The following is a 26,499-nucleotide window of genomic DNA, read 5'->3' as shown; positions in this document are numbered from 1 at the left end:
TCCCTTTCACTTCCCCTTCAGTCTCTCCCTCTGACTGAACTCTCTTCTCCCGCTCTCATCCTACTAACTCCTACTGGTGGCAGGTTCCCTTTAAAGGTAATCTGTCACCCCTTTTTTTGCCTATCAGCTGCCGGCATTGACATCGGGGGCTTATCTACAGAATTCTGTAATGCTGTAGATAAGCCCCCGATGTAACCTGAAAGAGAAGAAAAACATGTTAGATTATACTCACAGGAGTGGGCGGTCTGGTCCGATGATTGTCGCGGTCCGGTCCGACGCCTCCCATTTTCATACGATGCCGTCCTCTTCTTCCCTTCCTGTAGTGGCTCTGGCGCAGGCGCACTGCTCTGCCCTGTTGAGGGCAGAGCAGAGTCCTGCAGTGCGCAGGCGTTGGGAGAGGTCTGGCGACTGCGCACTGCAGTATTCTGCTCTGCCCTTAACAGGGTAGAGCACTGCGCCTGCGCCAGAGCCACTACAGGAAGGGAAGAAGAGGATGGCATCGTATGATGATGGGAGGAGCTGGACAGGACCACGACATCCATCGAACCGGAACGCCCCCTCCGGTGAGAGTATAATCTAACGTGTTTTTCTTATCTTTCAGGTTACATCGGGGGCTTATCTACAGCATTACAGAACGCTGTAGATAAGCCCTTGATGTCAATGCCAGCAGCTGATAGTCAAAAAAAGGTGACAGATTCCCTTTAAAGGGGTTATTTAGAACAATATACATTTTTTACTATGAGCCTAAAAACTACCAGCCTGGTGCAGATGTCTGCCGACACAGAGCTGTCACAGACCGCTCATGCTGTTGATTCTGTAGCTTGCGCTGACGTCAATTCGACAGAGTAATTGCTTCTCTTTCACTCTGCTCTGTTGACAGAGCATGACTGCTGATGTCATGCTGATTGACTGAAGATGTTATGCTGATTGACAGCCGGCTCCATGCTGCATAATTACGGGGTGCCGGCTGTCATCAGCATGATGTCAAAAGAACAACACAGAAGAGGAAGAGCTGCTCTGTTAATGTGGAGCAGCTGAATCGACTGCAGGAGTGGAGAGAACAGACAGTTACTTGCTAGCTAGTTAGCAACTACCTGCCTGTTATTTTTTTATATAAGCCAAAAAACTAATTTAGTCCTGGATAAGCCCTTTGTCCCTTCTTAGTAAAGGGATTTTTCCATCATTGTGATCTTGATCATCAGTTTCTGGGTGTGAACGGTGTATGGAGCAGAACACCACCACCCCGTCAAACTGATTAGTGGCCGCAGTGCAATACTGCAGATCATGTACTATTACGTGAATATTTTTTTTTTATCACTGCAGACCAATTTGAAGCATTTATATGTAGTAAATCGTGTTTCGCTCTTTTTTATTTGATACCTTTAAAACGACTTTACTTGTAGGCAAAAGAAATACAGGGGACAATTTGACCTTGCACAAAGTAGGGCAACCTCAGCAGTACTCGTATAGACGTGCGATTCATTATCGGAGAGGTACTGCACTGTCAGGCTGGTGGACAAGCTGACCCAGGTGGCAGTCCTTAGATTCTTGTCTAACACAAGCAAAAATGTCCAGACAGAGTGCTGAATCCTCATATCATAGGGGAACGCTCCTTCTCTCCAAGTGTCAACACATGTTTTGAAAGCAAAGTCCCAGCTGTAAATAATTAAGTTTATAAAAATGACAATAACTTTGTAGATCTGTGATGAAACGGTGCAGCGAAGGTATTAATATACCATAAAGATACATGTGCATTGTTTTATTTGCAAACAATGTAATTTACCCATCAAAGAAAAGATGGAAATAAATTGATAATTTGGAAGTTTTAATATCACTCTCCTGCTGGAATTTATGATAATAAAACTTGGCATCTATTATACCATAGGTATGAATATTACATTGGTTTAATAGATAGCAGTCTCTCAAGGTACAATATTAAATGAGTGTTCTAGGCAAAAAAGCTGAATTAGCTTGAAACAGTAAGCTATATTATAAGAAGTGAAGAGTGAACCTGCAAAAATTAAATTTGGTCAGGAAATCTAATTCACATAGAATTAAATTGAATGTTCCTTATTATGGTCTGGGGTCTCTTGAGACTACAGAGCATTATAAGTGTAAGGTGAATGTCAAGGTTCACCATGTGAGATGGATCCTCTAAGCCTTAGGTCCAGGTGGGTACATGGACTCCAGGCACTGATGCAGCATGCATCAAGGAAGGCATGTTGGCAGCTAGGACGTGTCACAGTCTGGAATCTCAGGAGCAGCAGGACCGATGAAGTGGACCCAGCAGTGATGGAAGCAAGTAAAGCACAGTATGCACAGAAGGTGGAGTACAACTAACATAGAGGTCTAGAAACTCAATCCCAAGACACAGGTGTGTGAATCCTCAATGTGTGTCAATTGGACTCATATACACTCACTGGCCACTTTATTAGGTACACCATGCTAGTAACGGGTTGGACCCCCTTTTGCCTTCAGAACTGCCTCAATTCTTCGTGGCAGAGATTCAACAAGGTGCTGGAAGCATTCCTCAGAGATTTTGGACCATATTGACATGATGGCATCACACAGTTGGCGCAGATTTGTCGGCTGCACATCCCTGATGCGAATCTCCCGTTCCACCACATCCCAAAGATGCTCTATTGGATTGAGATCTGGTGACTGAGGAGGCCATTTGAGTACAGTGAACTCATTGTCATGTTCAAGAAACCAATCTGAGATGATTCGAGCTTTATGACATGGCGCATTATCCTGCTGAAAGTAGCCATCAGATGTTGGGTACATTGTGGTCATAAAGGGATGGACATGGTCAGCAACAATACTCAGGTAGGCTGTGGCGTTGCAACGATGCTCAATTGGTACCAAGGGGCCCAAAGAGTGCCAAGAAAAAATTCCCCACACCATGACACCACCACCACCAGCCTGAACCGTTGATACAAGGCTGGATGGATCCATGCTTTCATGTTGTTTACGCCAAATTCTGACCCTACCATCCGAATGTCGCAGCAGAAATCGAGACTCATCAGACCAGGCAACGTTTTTCCAATCTTCTACTGTCCAATTTCGATGAGCTTGTGCAAATTGTAGCCTCAGTTTCCTGTTCTTAGCTGAGAGGAGTGGTACCCAGTGTGGTCTTCTGCTGCTGTAGCCCATCTGCCTCAAAGTTCGACGCACTGTGCGTTCAGAGATGCTCTTCTGCCTACCTTGGTTGTAACGGGTGGCAATTTGAGTCACTGTTGCCTTTCTATCAGCTCGAACCAGTATGCCCATTCTCCTCTGACCTCTGGCATCAACAAGGCATTTCCGGCCACAGAACTGCCGCTCACTGGATTTTTTTTCTTTTTCGGACCATTCTCTGTAAACCCTAGAGATGGTTGTGCGTGAAAATCCCAGTAGATCAGCAGTTTCTGAAATACTCAGACCAGCCCTTCTGGCACCAACAATCATGCCACGTTCAAAGGCACTCAAATCACCTTTCTTCCCCATACTGATGCTCGGTTTGAACTGCAGGAGATTGTCTTGACCATGTCTACATGCCTAAATGCACTGAGTTGCCGCCATGTGATTGGCTGATTAGAAATTAAGTCTTAACACACAGTTGGACAGGTGTACCTAATAAAGTGGCCAGTGAGTGTAGGTCTAGGGAGATAATGTCATTGATCCACTCCAGGCAGCCTGCAAAACTTGACGTAGCGCACAACAGAGGGGAGGGGACCCAGGAGAAGGGAAAGGAGCCCGGGATACCCAAGACAGGTGTATAACAGTGAAAACAAACACCCACCTCACTGCTCACCTGTCCCACCACAGCTCCCTTTGGCCTCTTATTTCCTTTTGTACAATGTACATCATCTTCTGCCTCCATCTTCACTCTGCTGCCCAGCTTCTGGGTCAGAGTAAGCTTCTGCAAGTGACATGAATACAAACAATAAAGAGTGCCTGCTGTTTCAGGCAACTTTTCAGAGCAAGTTGTCTTGTGTGTGTGTACTTTAGGAGTAACACTATTTTTGGCCATCAAATGTCTGGTATCCTGTAATTTTACCTTTTTTCTCCTCTGCATGCTCCTTCTCTAATTTTTGGATTCTTTTCAGGTAGTAGGTGGAGAAGAACTGCCATGTGATTTCCCATACATAGCACACACCTACATGCTCTTCTTTTTCTGTAGCACAGACAAAAGCAGCAGCACCATAGAGAATATTATACAGCAGTACTGAGCTGTGTTGCTGAGAATGCAGCACTGAAGTGAAATTTGCTGAAAGCTGCAACTCAATCTGCCTGTGTCTGTTTGGTCTTTTACTGTGCTTAGTGCCAGTCTGTGTTACTTCCACTGAGAGGGATAGCAGCTGTCTTTGATGGCAAATTCAGGAGTCAGGGAGGAGGGTGAGAAGTGACTCATAAATTTGGAAGAAAGCAGATTTGTGTAAGATATACAGTTGTGCTCAAAAGTTTATAACCTGGCAGAATTTTTGCTTTCTTGGTCTTTTTTCAGAGAATATGAATGATAACACCAAAACCTTTTCTCCACTCATGGTTAGTGGTTGGGTGAAGCCATTTACTGTCAAACTACTGTGTTTTCTCTTTTTAAATCATAATGACAACCCAAAACATCCAAATGATCCTGATCAAAAGTTCACATACCCTGGTGATTTTGGCCTGATTACATGCACAGAAGTTGGCACAAATGGGTTTGAATGGCTACTAAAGGTAACATCCTCACCTGTGACAAATGCCAGGAAAATTGTTCAGGATGCAAAGAAAAACCCACAAATAACATCAGCTGAAATACTGGACTCTCTGAATACTAGCGGTGTGGATGTTTCAAGATGCACAGTAAGGAGGCACTTGAAGAAAAATGGGCTGCATGGTTAAGTCACCAAAAGAAAGCCATTACTGCGCAAATGTCACAAAGTATCTCACCTACAATACGCAAAACAGCACAGAGACCAGTCTCAAAACTTCTGGAACAAGGTAATTTGGAGTGATGAGACCAAAATTTTTTGGCCACAACCATAAACGTTACATTTGGAGAGAGGTTAGCAAGGCCTTTGATGAAAGGAACTCCATTCCTACTGTAAAGCATGGAGGTGGATCGCTGATGTTTTGGGAATGTGTGAGATACAAAGGCACAGGAAACTTGGTCAAAGTTGAAGGAAAGATGAATGCAGCACGTTATCAGCAAATACTGGAGTCAAATTTGCAATCATCAGCCCATAAGCTGCGCATGGGACCTACTTGGACATTCCAACATGACAACGATCCAAAACACAAGGCCAAGTTGACCTGTCATTAGCTACAGCAGAACAAAGTGAAGGTTCTGTAGTGGTCATCTCAGTTTCCTGACCTCAATATCATTGAGCCACTCTGGGGCGATCTCAAGCATGCAGTTCATGCTAGACAGCACAGGAATTTACAGGAACTGTAGTGTCATGATCTGAAGTGGATCTGATAGTTTTAAAAGCACAGAGTGAACTTTTTTTCCTTTTGGCAAGTTGCCAAAGTGACTTGACTGTCCCCGGTGGTGGTTAGTGGTATCGCACTTTAGGTTTAATGCGCACATAATTATGAATCAGGTGTGGGGCTCTATAGGTGAGTCTCAGGGTGTGCAATCACTGCTGGTGATATTCATTCATTGATTGATTCTGAGTTGGTGAGAGCCTGGTGGAAGGATGGAGCTGAGGAGGAGTCCTGCGCAGCTTAGCCAGGGGGGACGTGTGTCAGCTATGGTGTCTGGACGAAGGGCTGGCATGGCGTGGTGGGGTCGCAGTGATGGTGTCGGCAGGAAGTGTCTGCATGGACTGGTGGAGTGGCGACTATGGAGAGTGGCACTCACCATGTGGGACTTGGCTGCTGAGCTGGACTCAAGCATGCTTGACTTCGTGGCAGAAGCTGAACTCATCTTTGGGACTCTGTTACTAAGCAGCAGCAACTGGTGGTGGACTCTGCTCCAAGGCTGCACTATGGTGAAGGATCCTGTTATGGTGATGGATCCGGGTGGAGGAGAAGACGCACGCAGGTGGAGGGCTCTGTTGCAGGAGCATAAGCACAGAGCATAAAGCTAAGTGGTGTTCCCCTGTATTGTCTCTTTCCCTCATGTGTGTTATTAGTGCAGTGGTGGGATTAGTTTCCACACCGGCCTACTCCCTAGTGAGGGTTTAGGGTCAGGGCGAGCAAGGGTTTAAGGTTCGCATGCGGCGACAGGTGCGGAGCCTGTATAGGGAACGTAAGGAGTGCAGGGACACTGGCTCAGGGGAGCTCAGGAGGTCTCCACTTCCCTATTCCCTATCGCAGGGCCCACCATTGTTAATGTTTCCAGGTCCCCCTTATTATTTAAATTCGCCTTACTAGAGGCGGGGTTTCCAGAATGTATGTATAACGTGTAATTCCTAAATTCACCAGGTGGAGGCGGCGTATCCATCTGCACGTTTTATTTAAATTCGCCACTGGAGGCGCTGTATCCAGGGTCACGTGTGTTATGGGTTCGCCTTGAGGTAACATCTGCGTCCAGACACACGTTGACCGTGACATGTAGGCTCTTTGCCAAGAAGAGTGGGCAACTTTACCATCTGAGAAAATAAAGAACCTCATCCACAACTACCACAAAAGACTTCAAGCTGTCATTGATGTTAGAGGGGGCAATACACGGTATTAAGAAATGGAGTATGTGAACTTTTGATCAGGATCATTTGGATGTTTTGGGATGTCATTATGATTTAGTTTGACAATAAATGGCTTCACCCAACCACTAAGCATGAGTGGAGAAACAGTTTTGGTGTTATCATTCATATTCTCTGAAAAAAGGCCAAGAAAGTCAAAATTCTGCTGGGGTATATAAACATTTGAGCACAACTGTATTAGAATGTCTCACATATTTGATTGTACTAAACCTCATTGCATAAGATAAGAGAACATAGGAAACCAGGTGGTATCTCCAATGCAACAGGGTCAACAATAACCCATAGCAGTCAACAAAGGACATGTCTATCCTTGACAATCCAAATCAGTGAAGTTCTTGAGCCCTTAAAGGCCCTTTTACATTTAGCGATGCACCAGCGATCCAACCAGCGATCCGACCCGGTCAGGATCACTGGTGCATCGCTAAATGATCGCTAGTGAGCTTTCATACAGAAAGATCTCACAGCGATGCAGCAGCGACGCAGCGCACGATACTTACCATTCACACACAGCGATCCTGCGTCCTCCCGCCCGCCTCCACGCGTCGCTGGACGTCACAGCAGGAAGCCCCAGCAGGAAGCGCCCGACGAGAAATGGAGCCGGACATTCTCGCGCGATCAGCGATGGACAGCGGGGGAGCCGGTCGGAGGTAAGTATCACACATAGCGATATCGCTAGCAATATCGCTATAACATCACAAAACCAGTGATGTTTTAGCGATATTGCTAGCGATATTGCTTAGTGTAAAACCCCCTTTAGTCTTTATAGAGTTTTTGTAGAGTAGCTAAAATTTGAGTTATTTTATAATTTTGTCCAACATGGAACATTATTAAAGTGTATAAATCACTTTATTAGGGAATTTGTCTATAGTTCTCTAAAAAATTGCATGTAAGTAGCTTCCATATCTCTTCTTTTCCCCTGTCTATTTGCCTGCTTTCAGCTGCATTGATTTCAGAATGTACTCTTTTGGAGTACAGATGATGACAGTGATGGGGAAATAGATATAAATATAATCATTTAATAGAATTTACTCAGCATGGTGTATATACATTATACAGGATATAGAGCATGGAGTGTAATGTATATTTACCCTATTACATACAACCCCTTGAGGGTTCAGTCACCAAAGAGGTACTGCACCTCACCCAGAGGTGTGGTACCCCATTCTCAGGTAAGGAGGGAGCACCACCCAGGACTCAGCAGGGTTTTCTGTCCCTCCCTGCTGGGTAGGAAGGGGTGTTGGGAGGTGGGTGGAGTGTAACAGGAGGAAAGCGGGAAGGATAGTGCAGAGTGAGGGAGAACATGAGGAGAAGGTGAAAGGGAGCAGAGGTGCTGAGAAGCAGCTCCCTGAAAAGTTGAAGGAAACAGACAGAAGGAAGCTCCTGGGGGGGAGCAGAAGGGGTCTTAGGGGCACGGGACGTGCGCGGATGCCACCCATGGGGCACGATGTAGTAGTGGAGAGACCAGGTTGCAGTGGGGTACCGGCTCCCGAGTCAATCATCAGACTCAGCTGGCAAGCTGGAGGCAGAGGGATCTGTAGTTGCTTCAGTCACAAGCCACAGTTATATTCGCCGGAAAGGCAGGCATAGAGGAGCAAGGGAACACAGAGAAGACGTTACCCGACAAGGTCTGCGGCTGCTGGCCTGGGACACTGACTGTGAGGTGTTGGGTAGGAGAGGCGAGAATCCAACACAGTAAGACGGCCAGGAAAGGCACACACTGAAAAGAGTCCTGGAAAGATGTATCCCGATGTACCTGAGAGTTTGCTGGACCCCTCACCTGGGGGACGCAGCGCCAAGCGGGCATATGCGCATCAGAACAGTGAGCAAAGCTTTGGAACTGCACCCAGCTGTGCCCTCTACTTAATCCTGCTCCACCTGCCCTGCACCACATATACCAACATCAAAAAATACTACATCTGCCCTGGGACTCAGCTCAACCTGTGGAGAGCTATTCCAACTCTGCTGCATCACCACCTGTCCCAGCGGATCTGCACTGCAGCGCTGGTCGCCTCTAACCAGAAACCACAGGTGGCATCACGAACACTTCATCATAAAATTCTTCACAAACTTTATAACTCTTTGTAAATGCCCACTTTAATTGGACGCCCAGGGCCATGGACTGGGTCACTGCCGCTGTGACACATCACCTTTTCAGGAACGGCCCGGTTCCGATTATCCCCCCTGCCCTGGCAGGCGATCCACATACAGACAAAAAGGGAGAGCCGTATCTGCAGCATGAGCATGAATAACTGGAACAACATGAGCGCTACTGAATGGGGCCTCGCCCACCATGTGACAAGCTCCGCCCACCAATGATAAGCCACCCCAGATATCACAGGAAGCCAAGAGATTCTCAGCCATGAGAACCATAAGAGCAGCTCAGATTATAGCAGGATTTGCATAAGCAATGCATTTAGTAAATTCCTTATTAGTGATATTTAGTACACATGAAAGGGACATGTAAAGTAGTGGTCAACCCCTTTAATCAAAATTATTACCGTACAATTTTGCAGTAGCAAATAGACCATTTACACATTGCCCACCTGCATTTTTTTGTGTGCTTTTTTCCCCTTTAAGAACGTGCTGTGGACATAATGTTATTTTGCCCAAATTTGTACTTGTCTGTTTCATGAACAGTACATTGAAGTGATGGATTGAAATCCTTGAAAACGGCGACTCTGCCTGTGTCTTTATTGTGAAAGCAACAAGTAAACCGTGCATTACGCCTGTCCAAGGCCCTGCTATTGTTCAGTAACCTTAAACTGTCAGCGTCTTGTCATTACAAAAAAAAAACACAGGACAAATTTTTTTTCAATCGTTGCAAAATTGAATGTGATGTAGAGATACATTTTACATGAAATTTAATTTCTCTAACAAATTAAAATAAATGTTTTGCGCTGAACCATCTAGTGAGAAGTGATACAAATTCTACACATAATTAGTGCAGGTTATTAGAATCAGATTCATAGAAGCTTTCTATTGTGTTCTATTAGTATGCAAATGAAAGATTTATCATTAAAGGTGTGCGTAACATGTATATACTAGATGGTGGCCCGATTCTAGCGCATCGGGTATTCTAGAATATGTATGTAGTTTATTTATCAAGATTTAAGAATAATGCAGTAATTCACCCCCCAATCCTGGTATGCATGGTCCTCTCACCCCCCAATCCTGATATGCATGCTACCCTTCACCCCCTATCCTGGTATGCATGGTCCACTCACCCCCCAATCCTGGTATGCATGGTCCTCTCACCCCCCTTTCCTGGCATGCATGGTCCTCTCACCCCTCTATCCTGGTATACATGGCCCTCTCACCCCCTATCCTGGTATGCATGGTCCCCTCACCCCCCAATCCCGGTATGCATGGTCCCCTCCCCCCATTCCTGGTATGCATAGTCCTCTCACCCCCCAATCTTGCTATGCATGGTACCCCTCCCCCCAATCCTGGTATGCTTTGTCCTCTCACCCCCAATCCTGATATGCATGCTACCCTTCACCCCCCCTATCCCGGTATGCATGTTCCCCTCACTCGCCTATCCTGGTATGCATGGTACCCCTCATCCCTATCCTGGTATGTATGGTCATCTCACCCCCCTTTCCTGGTATGCATGCTACCCCTCACCCCCCAATCCTGGTATGCATGGTCCTCTCACCACCCAATCCTGGTATGCATGGCCCTCTCACCCCCCTATCCTGGTATGCATGGTCCCCTCACCCCCCTATCCTGGTATGCATGGTCCCCTCACCCCTCTATCCTGGTATGCATGATACCCCTCACTCCCCTATCCTGATAAGTATGGCCCACCTCACCCCTATTAAACTACACACTTACCAAAAAAAAAAACATTTATACTCACCTTCCTTTCCTGTGCTTCAGTGCTGTCCCATTCTGCCGGAGGCCGGGGGAGGAGTGTGGCGCCGGAGTACGCGTATGCCCATACCGCACTGTCCGGCGCCATATTGCTGAAGACACACTGCAAATGTGTCTTCAGGAAAATGGAGCCGGATAGCGCTATGCGCATGTGCGATTCTCACATGCACTCCTGCCCCGGTCACCGGAAGAAGAGAAGTGCCGCGGCAACGCTCCTCCCGGTGAGGTAAGTATGTAAGTATGGTGCCGGAGATCCCGGTATGCAGTGTCTACATGTACCGCGATCTCCGGCACCATACATATTACCATACAGTATCTATCTGTCTGTCTGTTTGTAACGGAAATCCTACGTCACTGATTGGTCGCGGCCGGCCGTGTGTGTATAAATTTATAGTGTGTGTATATATACAGTATATATTTTGTAGGTATAGTGTTATATATATATATAGATTGTGAATGTGTTAGCAGCGGATTAATCAGCGTAACATCCAGAGTCAGCAACACAGAATGTAGATTTATTCATATCCAGGTTGAACAGCTTACAGCATGAAATGTGATCGGTCTGGTATCTGCTGTGGCTTGCAGCATGGGAGCATTACAACAACAAGAAGGGAAGAGAAGGAGGGGGCATCCTATCTGTTTTTTTTGTCACTGAACAATCTCACAATATGCACAATATATAAAACAGTACAGTAGTAGTTGTTGCAATACATACAGATCAATATGCATTATTCCAGCAGAATGTATTTAATATATATATATATATATATATATATATATATATATATATATACAGTTGTGGCCAAAAGTATTGACACCCCTGCAATTCTGTCAGATAATACTCAGTCTCTTCCTGAAAATGATTGCAAACACAAATTCTTTGGTATTATTATCTTCATTTAATTTGTCTTAAATGAAAAAACACAAAAAGAATTGTCCTAAAGCCAAATTGGATATAATTCCACACCAAACATAAAAAAGAGGGTGGACAAAAGCATTGGCACTGTTCGAAAAATCATGTGATGCTTCTCTAATTTGTGTAATTAACAGCACCTGTAACTTACCTGTGGCACCTAACAGGTGTTGGCAATAACTATATCACACTTGCAGCCAGTTGACATGGATTAAAGTTGACTCAACCTCTGTCCTGTGTCCTTGTGTGTACCACATTGAGCATGGAGAAAAGAAAGAAGACCAAAGAACTGTCTGAGGACTTGAGAAACCAAATTGTGAGGAAGTATGAGCAATCTCAAGGCTACAAGTCCATCACCAAAGACCAGAATGTTCCTGTGTCTACCGTGTGCAGTGTCATCAAGAAGTTTAAAGCCCATGGCACTGTAGCTAACCTCCCTAGATGTGGACGGAAAAGAAAAATTGACAACAGATTTCAACGCAAGATTGTGCGGATGTTGGATAAAGAACCTCGACTAACATCAAAACAAGTTCAAGCTGCCTTGCTGTCCGAGGGTACAACAGTGTCAACCCGTACTATCCGTCAGCGTCTGAATGAAAAGGGACTGTATGGTAGGAGACCCAGGAAGACCCCACTTCTTACCCCGACACATAAAAAAGCCAGGCTGGAGTTTGCCAAAACTTACCTGAAAAAGCCTAAAATGTTTTGGAAGAATGTTCTTTGGTCAGATGAGACAAAAGTAGAGCTTTTTGGGCAAAGGCATCAACATAGAGTTTACAGGAGAAAAAAGAGGCATTCAAAGAAAAGAACTCTGTCCCTACAGTCAAACATGGCGGAGGTTCCCTTATGTTTTGGGGTTGCTTTGCTGCCTCTGGCACTGGACTGCTTGACCATGTGCATGGCATTATGAAGTCAGAAGACTACCAACCAATTTTGCAGCATAATGTAGGGCCCAGTGTGAGAAAGCTGGGTCTCCCTCAGAGGTCATGGGTCTTCCAGCAGGACAATGACCCAAAACACACTTCAAAAAGCACTAGAAAATGGTTTGAGAGAAAGCCCTGGAGACTTTTAGGGTGGCCAGCAATGAGTTCAGACCTGAATCCCATAGAACACCTGTGGAGAGATCTAAAAATGGCAGTTTGGAGATGGCGCCCTTCAAATATCAGGGACCTGGAGCAGTTTGCCAAAGAAGAATGGTCTAAAATTCCAGCAGAGCATTGTAAGAAACTCATTGATGGTTACCGGAAGAGGTTGGTCGCAGTTATTTTGGCCAAAGGCTGTGCAACCAAGTATTAGGCTTAGGGTGCCAATACTTTTGTCTGGCCCATTTTTGGAGTTTTGTGTGAAATGATCAATGTTTTGCCTTTTGCTTCATTCTCTTTTGTGCTTTTTCATTTAAGACAAATTAAATGAAGATAATACCAAAGAATTTGTGTTTGCAATCATTTTCAGGAAGAAACTGAGTATTATTAATTGCAGGGGTGTCAATACTTTTGGCCACAACTGGATATAGTTCCTTGAAAAAGTATTCATACCCTGTGCGCTTTTCTACATTTTTCACATTACACCAGTAGCCTTAAATGTATATTAATTGGATTTTCTGTGATATACCATCACAAAGTAGCAAGTATTTGTGAAGTGTAAAGGAAACGATTCATGGTTTTCTAAATATTTTAAAAATATAAATCTGTAAATTGTGACAGGCATTTGTATTCAGCCCTCCTGAGTCGTAGGACCACCTATCATTGCAATTACTGCTGCAAGTCTTTTGGGGTCTGTCTCTACCAGCTTTGCACATCTAGAGGTGATATTTTTGCCCATTCTTCTTTGCAATCTAGCTCAATGAGATTGGATGGCGACAACTGTAAACAGCAATTTTCATGTCTTGCCACAGTTTCGCAATGGGATTTCGGTCTGGACTGTGACGGGGCCATTCACACACTACCATTCCATTGTAGCTCTGAAGCATGTTTAGAGTTGTTGTCCTGCTGGAGGGTGAACCTACACTCTAGTCTCACATCATAAAATAACAGGTTTTCCTCTTGGATTGCCCTGTATTTAGCTCCATCCATCTTCAAACCAACTCTGACCAGCTTCCCTGTCCCTGCTGAAGAAAAGCCTCCCCACAGCATGATGCTGCTTCCACCATGTTTGACGCTGGAGATGGTGTTTTCAGGGTGTCATGCAATGTTAGTTTTCCCACCACACGTAGCGTTTTGCATTTAGGCCAAAAAGTTCTGCTTTGGTCTCATCTGACCAGAGCACCTCCTTCCACATGCTACCTGTGTCACCTACATGGCTTTTTGGAAACTGCCAGTGTGTTCTTCTGATGAATTACTTTCAAAAATTTATTTTTTTCTTGCTATCCTGTGGACAGATTTTCCCTCTTGAGATGTGGATCTCTGCAGCTCCTCCTGAGTGACCATGGGCCTATTTGCTGCTTCTCTAATTAGTGCTCTCCTTGCTTAGGATGTCAGTTTAGGTGGACGGCCATGTCTAGGTAGGTTTGCAGTTATGCCATACTCCTTCCATATTTGGATAATTGGATTGAACAGTGCTCGGACAGATGTTCAGAGCTTGGACTATATTTTTATAGCCTGAACATGCTTTACTCTTCTCCACAACTTTATCCCTGATCCGTCTGGTGTGCTCCTTGGTTTTCATGGTGCTGCTTTATTTCTAATGTTCTCAAACAAACCTTTGCGGCCTTCACTAAACATATTTAGTTATACTGAAAAGAAATTAAAGATAGATAGACTCAATTTACTAATTATGTGACTTCTGGAAGCAGTTGGAAACTCAGAATTTTCTTTAGGAGTGTTAGATAACAGGGCGCTAAATACAAATACATATCACAATTTTATATTTTTTAAATATTTAGAAATTAACATATTTTTCAGATTATAAGATGCTCCGGATTATAAGACACATCCCAAATTTTGAGGCGAAAAGTAGTATTTTTTTTTTTTAATAAAATGGTGGTACTTCTTATAATCCATGCATCTTATTGCGTACCGGGGGTGGTGGCTGCGGTGAAGTGGGGTCCCAGGGTCGCTGTCGGAGGAGACAGGAGCGAGGTGATTCTGCAGGCCATAGGCTGTGATGAGGGGGTGTTTCGATGTGTGGGGCACCGCTGCGGGTGTCCAGTGCTACTGCGTGTGTCTCCGGTGCTACTGCTGAGATCAATGCTGAGATCTCATCTCCCGAGATCTTGGTGCCGAGATCTTCATCTGCGCATGCGCCGCCCCCTGGCGGCCATTTTCCCAGAGTCCTCCGCATAGGAAACCATGGAACTGTGGGGGCTCTGACCTTTCACAAAATGTCGGTAGAGCCCCTGCAGCACTGCAGACATCCACCGCAGCACCTGACACCCCCGCAGCACCGCCGAGCATCTGCAGCACCGCCGTACACCCCCTCATCCCTTCCTGCGGCCTGCAGCAACGGTACTGGTAAGGTATATCTGCTTTATAAAATGCACCCCCATTTTCCCCCCAAATTTGGTTAGAAAAAAGTGCATCTTATATTCAGAAAAATACGATAATACAGCTAAAAAGGGGCAGCAGTGCTTACCTGCCCAGGTCTCAGAACTAAGCACTCTCAGGATGCAGCAAACCCATGTAATAAAGATGGAAGCAACACAGGTGCAAAATGTTGATGAGACAACCACTCACAACCTACCGATTCATGGAGGGGGCGACTGCTTATTATTAGCTTGCACATAAACGGCTAGTATAGGGGTGCTGTTCACACAAAGGTAATGTACATTATTTGGCTTACAGCTTATTATTGTCGCCCATACTATTCGATTAGTTGGGTTGCCAAGTACTATATAAGTTATCCCATGAGAACAGACAAGTTTACAAGGCCAAAAATGCTTGGCTGCACCCTGAAAAATGAAGTGCAAAAATATAAATTTTTCTGCAATCTAATGCTAAGCACCTTTTCCATGAGTTGGTAGGTTATGAGTGGTTGTCTCATGGGTTTACTGCATTCTGAGAGGGCATTAGTTCTGAGACCTTGGAAAATAAGCACTGCTGCCCCTTTTTGCTGTATTCTTGAATTTTTGGAAGATTTATAGTCCTCTTTTTGTGGCTTTGCTGTGAAGTTTAAATATTTAGAAACTACGGTGTGTATTATTTCCCTTCACTGTTCTCAAATACTCCCTACTTTGTGTTTGTATATTGCATAAAATACAAATAAAATAAATTTAAGTTTGTGGGTTTAACGTGAAAAAATATGAAAAAGTGTGATGCTAGTCACTTCTCACTGCCAAGCCACGAGTCGCAGTGGTCAAGGAGTCCAAGATCAGGAGCCAAGAGGGTAGATCATAAACAGAAGGAAAAGACAAAAGCATAGTCAGGTAACATTCCGAGGTCAGAGTACCGGGAGGATAACGGATCAGAGCTGAAGGGGTTAAACAGGCGGATGGTCAGAATGAAGTCCAAAGTCAGGCAACAGATGAAGCATATAAAACTCAAGGCACAGGAGAGCGCCAACCTCACAAGATGAATGTATGTCTGTCAGTGATCTGGGAGAAGCTGCTCAGTTAAGTAGGCATTGCAATTACCCGTGATATTGAACACCTGAGACAGCTCACGCCTCCCAGTCACAGATTGGCTAGTTGAGATGTCAATCAACACATTGACAGCTCAGTACGCCACTGTTCCAGATTGGATGGTCATTCTGTCCATCAAAGTATTGACAGCTTCAGCATGACCCTGTACCAGATTGGACGGCCGAGCTGTCAGTAACTGCATCCCAGACACCCTGAGGGGTGGAACCGTGACAAAATTTCACTTCTCCATCACTCCCATCATCCCCATCATTCCCTTCTCTATTCCTCCCATCATCCCCATCATTGCCTTCTCCATCACTCCCATCATCCCCATCATTGCCTTCTCCATCCCTCCCATCATTGCCTCCTCCATCACTCCCACCATCCCCATCCCTCCCATCAGCCCCATCATTGCCTTCTCCATCCCTCACATCATTGCCTTCTCCATCCCTCCCATCATTGCCTTTTCCAGTACTCCCATCATCCCTTTCTCCATCCCTCCCTTCATTGTCTTCTCCATCACTCCCATCATTGCCTTTTCCATCACTTCCATCATCCCCATCATTGCCTTCTCCATCCCTCCCATCATCTCCATCATTGCCCTCTCCATCACTCCCATCATCGCCATCATTGCCTTCTCTATCTCTCCCATCATCCCCATCATTGCCTTTTCCATCACTCCCATCATCCTCATCATTGACTTTTCCATCACTCCCATCATTGCCTTCTCCATCACTCCCATCATTGCCCACTCCCATCACTCCCATCATTGCCTTATCCATCACTCCCATCACACACACACACCTCTCAGCTGCTCTGAGCTCTTCTGCGCTGACAGCTTCCTCCCGCACTTTCTCCACTCCTCCCATGTTTCCTCTCACTAGCACACAGTGGTGCGGAGCTGAATGATGATGTCATCCAGCCATGCCGCTGAATGCCGTGTGAGGAAGGACGGAGCTGGTCAGGACCGGCGATGCCGCGTGCCAGCAGAAAGGGCTCTGTGTGCCCTCTCTGGCATGCATGCAGGTTCGCCATCACTGTTCTAGGGGGGGCAGCTGCCTCCCCGCCCCACGGTGGTTACGCCCATACCGAGTACCGCGGGACGAATGGTGAGGCAAGAATAAGTAGAGGCAATTTTAGATTGGATGTCTGAGAGTGCCTCCAGTTCCTGTGCTTTGTCATCCACCCAGTTACCTGCTGAAAGCGTTTACATCTGTGGCCCACAAGCATCTGCCTTACACCTCACCTCTTTGCAAATCAGGCAAGCAGTCTGATCCCTAAATCATGCAGCAGTCACTTCTACTTTTTGATGACTCCACTGGCTGTGGCTACGTGGGCCATCCACCTGACCCTGCCCCAGAAGTGGAAGAGATTGAGTGCACTGATGTCCAACTACTTTTTCTATTTGAGGATGAGTACAATGGAAGGGTAGTTCAAATGGTCAGCAGACCCCAGCACATGATGACAAAACACAGTTGCCAACTGCTCTGGCTTCCTGCAGTGTACAGACCGGTAAAAAAGGCAGCGGTGAGCAGTGGGTGTAAGATGATGAGTGGGATGATGAAGGCCTAGACTCCACATAGAGTCAAGGCCATCTAAGTGATTTGGGTAGATGGGAGGAAGAGGTGGTGGCCCCTAGCTAGTATGTCGGCTGCTACTGCGCTACACGACAACGAACTGAGCACACCATAGCAAACTCAAATGAGCTCACTGCCATGGCATTTCTTCAGGCAGTGTGCTGATGACAAGACGCGGATGGTTTGCACACTGTGCCATCAGAGCACCACCTGCATGATGAGGCATCTGAATGCAAAGCACGAGCTGCAGTGGAGTACACACCTAAAAAAAAAGATCTGAGCCTCTTCCTTCTCTCTTCTGCTGTGGTCTTGGTCTCTTCCTCCTGCTCCCGAGCAACAGGGCCACCTGGCTTCCCACAAAGAGAAGATGTGACAGCACCACTACCAGCAGTGTCACCTAGCATCTCCATACCGTCCCATGAAAACAATCAACTGTCGATCCACGAAACAATGGCAAGAAAGAGGAAGAACTCCCGTACTCACCCATGTGCTCATGGTCCTGGATACCAGCATTACAAAATACCTGGCCTTTGAAATGCTGCCATTTTGGGGTGATGGAGACAGACACTTTAAAAAAACTTATGGCAGTGGCTGACCATAGTATGTGCTTCCCAGCCACTACTACTTTTCCAGGCGGGCCATCCCTGCCATGCACAAACATGTTGCAGATAAAATCAGGTGTGCACTGTGCAATGCCATCAGTGGCAATGTCCCCATAACAACCCATACATGGACAAGTAATCACAACCAGAGACGTTCTCCGTAACTGCCCACTGAAAAAGCACAAAAAGCTCAAGAGAAAAAATAGCGCAAGTATAAGGTCTTATCTGGTTGATAAATATCAGAAATTGTACCAATATATGATGACCTGATCCAGGGCTGAAAGGTTGCTTTGGATCCACTGGTGATTTCACCAGCAGAACAAATAAAACATGGAAAGTTTGTGGTCCATATCCACGCTTCCAGCTTGTGATGAAATGTCAGACTCCAGAAGTATTATATTTTATTACTTTTATTTTTCTAAAGGTTTGATATGGTTATTTATTTCCTGAAGAAATGGGTTACACTTTGAAACACGTAGAAAAATAAGAGAAACCCGTGATTTTATAATTCTTCTGGCTTCTAACATAGTAACATAGTAACATAGTTTTGAAGGCTGAAGGAAGACCTTATGACCATCTAGTTCAGCCTATTTTTAGTGCAGCTGTTCTGCATTGTTGATCCTGGGGAAGGCAGAAAACCCACAGAGTAGAAGCCAATTTTCTCCATAGGGAGAAAAATTCCTTCCCCTAAGCTGGGTCAACCATCTACCTATAATATTCTGTTATTCGTAACCTTCTATATTGTTACTCACAATAAAAGCATCCATTCCTTTTTAAATTAATTCAGTGAGTTGGCCATCACCACTTCCTCAGGAAGAGAATTCCAGAGCCTCACTGCTCTTACCGTGAAGAACCCTCTTCTATGCTGGTGCAGAAATTGTCTTTCCTCCAAACGAAGAGAATGCCCCCTTGTTCTTGTCACAGTCCTTGGAACAAACAGTTCATTGGAGAGATCTCTGTATTGCCCTCTGATATACTTGTACATATATATTAGGTCTCCCCTAAGTCTTCTCTTTTCTAGAGTAAATAGACCTAATTTTGATAACCTTTCTGGGTATTGTAGTGAACCAACTCGATTTATCATTTTAGTAGCCCTCCCTTGAACCCACAAGCTGACAGCGCGGTTATGGGCCACCAACTTTCCATGTTTTATTTAACTGCCCACTGGACATATGAAGTGGTGGCTGGGCCTGAGGCAGAAAGCATTTTGGCGCATGTCCTACCACCACCGAGGATTGCTGGATGGTTCCCTGTCCATATTGCCTCCTCCACCTACTCCGTTCCTCCACCACCTTCTCAACTAGTCAGTGAAACACCTGCATGATCAACTATAGTACAAACATGGGAAAATGACAGCAGGCTGTTGTGAAACTCATTTGTTTGGATGAAAAATCCCACACTGCGCAGGGGCTGTGGATGGGGATCAAACAACAGACTGATGAATGGTTTGTGTTTCTGAACCTCAAGCCTGGCCTGGTGGTGTGCGATGGGCCTAGCCGGTTTGATGCACATCTATTGCCAGGCACATGTCCATGCTGCCTTCCCACTCACTGACTCACATGTGACATACCCACAAGGTGGAACTCCACCTTGTATATGCTAGAGAGACTGTGAGAGTAGCAACAGATGATAGTGGAGTTTCAGCTGCTACATGCACGGGCTAGTCACTCTGCGGAACAACACCACTTCAAGACTAACGACTGGACCACCATGCGGACCGTGTGTTGTTGGGAATTCGCTTTCTTGCCTCCCTCTGGTTATTACTGAAGGTAGTGGAGCTGGTCAGACGGGTTGCGAGTTCTCTTTCTGGACTCCCTCTGGTGGTTACTGGAGGTAATGGAGCTGATTGGATTGACAGAGGCTTGCCACCTGATAATGATGATGATGATGATGATGATTGGTGATCTGGGGTTTCAGATTGGGATTTAAGACAGCCGACTCCCTCTATCCCTGCTGGTGATTTGCTTCCTGTTCCTCCTGAGGTCTGATTTCTCCAGCTCTGTCCCTGCATGTTCAGCTAAGTGGTTTATTTGCTATTCTGTTTGCATTTGATCTGGTTTTGTCTATCTCTTCTTGGTGCGGGTTAGCCAGCTCCGGCTGTGGCTGTGCTGAATCACCGCCCACATGTTACTGCTTGTGCCAGTTTGTTTTATCCCCTGTTAGATTGGTCTCTTTTTGCTCTGCTTTCAGAATATACCAGAGTGCTGATATAGTGGGGGCGAAGTCGTGTGACTTCAGTGTTTTTTGCATCAGACGTGTTGGACTTTTTGCAGGGTTTTTGCGTGATTGCAGACAGTGTCTTTCCTTTCCTGTCCTGACTAGTCAGTGTGGGCCCCATCATTTGCTCAATCTATTTTCCTGCCTGTGTTTGTGTTTTCATCTTGTCTCACTGACAATATATGTTTGGTGGCTATCTATCCCTTTGGGGTCTGCTTTGGGGCAGTTTAGATTTCCCCTTTCTTGCTTTAGGCTTAGTTAGCTCTCCGGCTGTGCCGAGGCATCTAGGATCATCATAGGTATGCTCCATGGCTACTGTTAGTTGTGTGGATAGGATCAGGGGTCTGCAATTCGTTTAGGTACCAACCTCTCTGGCTATCTGTGGCTTAGCCTGGACCTGCTCTCCTCCTCTGTGACCCATTCATAACAGAGTCACCAGCCAAACTGTAGACTCTAGGGTACTCCAAAAAAGGAAAGATTTAAAAAAAAAAAGTGTCAGGATTTTTTTTTATATATTTTTTCCTCTTTTTTTTCTGGGGCTGCAGGAGGAGATTTTTTTTTTACTCTCTAAATGGAGACTAAGCAATTGTCTGATCGTGTTGAGCAGCTCGCTGCTGAAGTGCGGGGAATTTCTGTCTATCTCGCTTAATCATCTGCTGTTAAACCAAAAATCCCTACTCCTGATGTGTTTTTAGGGGATCAGTCTAAATTTTTGAATTTTAAGAATAATTGTAAACTATTTTTTGCTTTGAAACCTAACTCATCGGGGAGCTCTGTGCAGCAGGTTAAAATTGTCATTTCCCTGCTGCGTGGCGATCCCCAGGATTGGGCCTTTTCTTTGACACCCGGAGATCCTATTCTGGTTAATGTGGACGTGTTTTTTCAAGCCTTGGGGTTGTTGTATGATGAACCTAATGCTATTGATCAAGCTGAGAAAACCTTATTGGCATTGAACCAGGGTCAGGATTCTGCAGAGTTATATTGTCAAAAATTCTGAAAGTGGGCAGTCCTTACTAAATGGAATGACTATGCCCTAGCAGCTCTCTTTCGGAAGGGTTTGGCAGAAACCGCAAAAGATGTTATGGTGGGATTTCCTGTTCCCTCTGGTCTAGACGATTCTATGTCATTGGCCATTCAAATTGATCGGCGTTTACGACTTTACGTGAATGTAAAACTACACGAGAGGCGTTGCCGCCTTTCGAACGAACGTCTGAACCCATGCAATGTGATAGGGTTTTGTCTAGGGCGCAAAGTCTGGAGTTTAGAAGGCGTAATAAGCTGTGCTTTTTCTGTGGAGACACCGCTCATACTATTTCTGTCTGCCCTAAACGAGAAAAGCGTTTTGCTCACACATTTGTGGTGGGCAGTATACAGCTTAAGTTTCTTTTGGCGATTACCCTGATCTGCTCCTTGTCTACATTTTCCACTAAGGCTTTTGTACATTCAGGAGCAGCTTTGAATCTGATGGATTTGGACTTTGCTAAATGTTGTGGTTTTCCCATGATACCCCTGCAGACTCCTATCCCTTTGAGGGGTATTGGTGCTACTCCTTTGGCGGAGAATAAACCCCAGCTTTGGACCCAGGTGATAATGCGGGCGCCCCGGACCACCAAGAAAATTGTAAATTTTTGGTGTTGCACAGTTTGCATGATACTATTGTTCTCAGTTTTCCTTGGTTGCAAACTCGTAATCCTGTTTTGGATTTGAAATCTGTGTCTGTGGTGAGTTGGGGTTGTCACTGTGCTCTTAGTGACACTCCTGTTTTCTCCACCTCTCCCCAGTCTCATGATATTCCTGACTATTTGGCTGATTTTTCTGATGTATTTAGTGAGAGTAAGTCTGTGTCTTTGCTTCCTCATAGGAGTTATGACTGTGCAATTGAGTTAATGCCCGGGTGTAAATTTCCCAACGGTCGGCTTTTCAACTTATCGGTACCTGAACATGATGCTATGTGATCTTATATCAAGAAGTTGTTGGAGAAGGGTCATATTAGACCACTATGTTTGGGGGCTATCTATTCCTTTGGGGTCTGCTCTGGGGCAGTTTAGATTTCCCCTTTCTTGCTTTAGGCTTAGTTAGCTCTCCGGCTGTGCCGAGGCGTCTAGGATCATCGTAGGTAAGCTCCACGGCTACTGCTAGTTGTGTGGCTAGGATCAGGGGTCTGCAATCCGCTTAGGTACCAACCTCTCTGGTTTTCTGTGGCTTAGCCTGGACCTGCTCTCCTCCTCGGTGACCCATTCATAACAGTGTGTGCTGTGTTGCGCTACTTCAAATACTCCACAAACATGGACAGCGCTGATGACGCCATCATCAGCATTACTATCTCACTTCTAAGTCTCCTTGAAAAAATGCTTCAGGCAATGATGGATGAGGTGGTGGCACAGGAGGAAGATGAAAAGGAACAAAGACCATTTATACTATTATCAGGCCAGCAGTCCGCACATGGCTCGGAGGTTGAGTTCCTGTACCAACAATGGCCATGTACACAACTGTCCGCCCAAAGGACAATTTTGTAGGATGAAGATGAGGAGGAGGAACTGTGCTCGTAGCAGGGTGGCACTCAAAGCAGCTCAAGGTCATCACTGCAGTGTGTCTGCTGTGACTACACAATGACAGCCGAGTTGCCCAGATTGATACTAGTGCAGATTACTGGGTTGCCACGCTGCTGGGTCCCCGCTACAAAGACAGTTTGCCATCCTTGCTTCCTTCCCTGGAGCATGATCGGAAAATGCAGGAATACAAGTGCACACTGGTAGAAGCACTACTGATGGCGTCCCCACCTGACAGCGGGGGCTCAGTGGAAGCACAAGGCAGAGGAAGATGATAAAGTCGCCAGCATAGCTGGGGCATGGGCACCACCTCAGAAGGGGGAGTTAGCTTGGCCGAAATGTGGAGACGCTTCCTCAGCACACCATAATATGCGGCGCCACCATCTGATATGGTCAGTATTAGCATGAGGCAGCATTTCAACAACATGGTGGAAGAGTATGTGTCCACATGCCTCCATGTACTGAGTGATGGGTCTGCCCCATTTAACTTTTGGGTCTCGAATTTGGACACATGGGGACACTTTAGGATGGCGTGCGCTGCGTTGTAAGCACAGTGCCCAGGAATCTGCGAGGCCTTGCATAGACCCTAATCAGCAGCAGGAAGAGGAGGAAGTGCGTCACAGAGGCCATGGTTGTGAGAGGATTGGCATCACTGCCAGGGCAAAAGAGGATGAGGAGTGTGTAGAGATGCTGACTCTACAGTACCCCCCTCTTCTACATGACTGCAAGAAATCTCTCCAGGAGGTGAGGAGCATGAATGTTCTCCTTGGGCTCCCACGACCTCTCCTCATGACCGAACCCCTTTCAATTCACAAGAAAAAAGGATTTTGTTTTTACCCTTTTTTGTGGCCAGAATATTGTCTACCTGGAAAACATCTTCAGAGCTGACTTTTTACGGTCCTTGATGTAGGAGCTGAAGACGACAGGCTTGAGAAGAGACACATGGAATGAATTGGGGATCCGTAAAGAGGCTGTGAGTTTGCACTTATAAGCTATGGCATTAATCCAGTTGAGAATCTCAAATTGACTGATGAAGCAAGGATCCAAACCTCGAAGAAAACCAATCCTTATCACAAGGACAAAACAGATCCAACGAATACTGCTGGAGATATCAGCGCAAGAATAGGGTCTTAGGCTGGTTTCACACCAGCGTTTTATTGCGCAGCGAATTGTGCGCTATCGGGCACACGCACAATGTTCCCCTATCTCTAACATGGTGGTTGCAGGGTCTTGTGATTGCACGCGCTCATCAGCGTTTAGTGTGCGCTGCGCGTTTTCCGGTGTGTGCCCAGACGCGCCGTACGCTGCATGTTGCATTTTTTGTTCCGCCTACATCGTTAAAAAAATTGCGCGCGCATGTGTGCGCCCAAAAATAGCATTACAGTCTATGGGCTCGCTGGCGTGCGCTTGTATGCGTGCAAGTCAGCGCTTTGTGCACGCACGCGATTTGAGTAAACAATGTCTAGACAGTTGTTTAAACCTCCCCCTAAACAAGCAACATTGTTTGGGAGGAGTGTTGATAAAAGAAGGTGTCTTCAGGGCCACACCACTACAGCCTTGAAGATAAGAGCAGCTACAGAGAGCAAGAGAAGAGCAGCTACAGACAGCCTTGAATTGAAGACCAGACAACAGCCTTGGATTCAAGCTTCAGCAGCCAAAATGTGAGTATTCTTCAACATAATGTGTGTGTCTCCTGTACAATTTATTATGTACTAATGTATTTTTTGTTTAAATTTCACCATGTCTTCTTCTGGATCGGTCTATTCGCCATCTCGGCAAGAACTGGCCCAAGCTGATCGCGAGGTGAGGATATTGCTGCCTTTGGGTAAGTTTAGCTGCTGCCTCTAGAAATGTGTAATAATTTTTTTCTTTACAGACATCGGACAGTGAAGGTGAAGTGCGGGAGCAGTCTGAGCGGGAGCAGTCTGAGCGGGAGCAGCGTAGCCAAGTCGTGGCGAGGAGATGCAATGTTAGTATATAGTCTTTCCTTTTTTTTTTTTTCTGTCTTTCTTTTCATCTTTTATCTTGCTTCTTCTCTGTTTCTTTTTCTATCTTGTTCTATCTATTCTCCAAAATTACAAAGATTCTAATTTTCTTTTTCTTTCTAGGTACCACAACGAAGAATTTTACATCGACAACGAGCACCTGATCCGCCTTGTTGAGGAGCGTATCCCGTTGTGGGACAGCCGTGACCAGCAGTACAAAGACACAGTGGTGACCCGGCAGCTCTGGAATAAGGTGGCCGCAGCGATGATGGATGGCTGGGACAGCGCCTCTCCAACTTCAAAAAGGGCGTTCAGTAAGTATAAAGCTGCTCTGTGATGCTGCATTTATTTTTGGTCCTGATGGTACAGGTGTGTTGTGGCAAGATATATTCTTGCATCAAACACACCAATGCCTTCTGGAAAACAGTGATTGATTTGTGTTTTGAACTGCTGTCTTTAAGCTACATTGATTTTTGGTCCTGATGGTACAGGTGTGTTTGTGGCAAGATATATTCTTGCATCAAACACACCAATGCCTTCTGGAAAAACAGTGATTGCTTTGTTTATTGAACTGCAGTATTGATCCTGCTTTCACTCTTGCTACTGATGATACTGTTGTGTTTGATGCTGCATATATTCTAGCAGGAAACATAACAGTGTCCTCAGGATCAACAGTGACTGCATTGTGTAAAGAATTATTTTGTGCTGCCGCATTGACTGTTTGCAAAGTTCTATCAGGTGTGTGTGCTGATAATTATGTTGCCTTCAGTGCATTGTCTAACGTTTTTTCTACGTTTTTACAACAGTGAACAAAGACCGCACACGTTGGCGCTCGATGAAGAACCGCTTCAGCACTGATGTTCATGCTGAGGGACAGGTTCGCAGTGGTTCAGCGGCAAGGCGCAGAAGAAAGTACCGCTATCATCGCGAGTTGGCTTTCCTGAGACCGGTACTTGCCAGCAGAGCGTATTTTTTTTTTTTATTACTATGTGCTTTTCTATTCCACAGCTGATACTTCTTGTTAATGCATGATAGTAATGTTTTCCCTTTCTTTCCACAGCACTTGGAGCAGCACCCTGCAACCTGTCCCTGGAGCGGTCCTTCATTGGTCGACCTCGGACCCATTCCAGCCATCCGACAGCCAGGAAACAGCTTGCAGGTCAGCAACACAGACAGCTGTTGACCAGGAAGCTGGTCAAGCAGGTGTTCCCCTTTCCCAGGTCTCTGTCACTGGTTATGCGGGCACTACCCGCCAGCGGCAGAGGGCCTCAGACAGGCCTGTCATGCCCGAGTTTATGCACTTGAGCGAGGTCTTTCATGCCAGCCTCAAGTCGCTGTCCGACAGAGTGGGAGGCGGTTTTTCACTCATGCAACGTGGTTTTAACCACATGAAAAACCGCTTCAACTCTGTCGACCAGCGTCTTGACCGCTTGGAGGCCGACCTCAACAGACCAGAGCACCATTTTTTTAGTAAAATTGAAAAGGGCATGGCGGAACACCTTAGTCCTGAGCAACAGCTGAGTGTGTTGCAGGCCTGCAACACCTGCTTACTTGCAG

Source organism: Dendrobates tinctorius, unplaced genomic scaffold (assembly GCF_039654945.1).
Source record: "Dendrobates tinctorius isolate UK_male_01 unplaced genomic scaffold, ASM3965494v1 ptg000047l, whole genome shotgun sequence".
In the NCBI taxonomy this organism is placed as follows: Eukaryota; Metazoa; Chordata; class Amphibia; order Anura; family Dendrobatidae; genus Dendrobates; species Dendrobates tinctorius.
The sequence above is the reverse complement of the archived record's forward strand: the minus strand, read 5'-3'. Positions refer to the sequence as shown.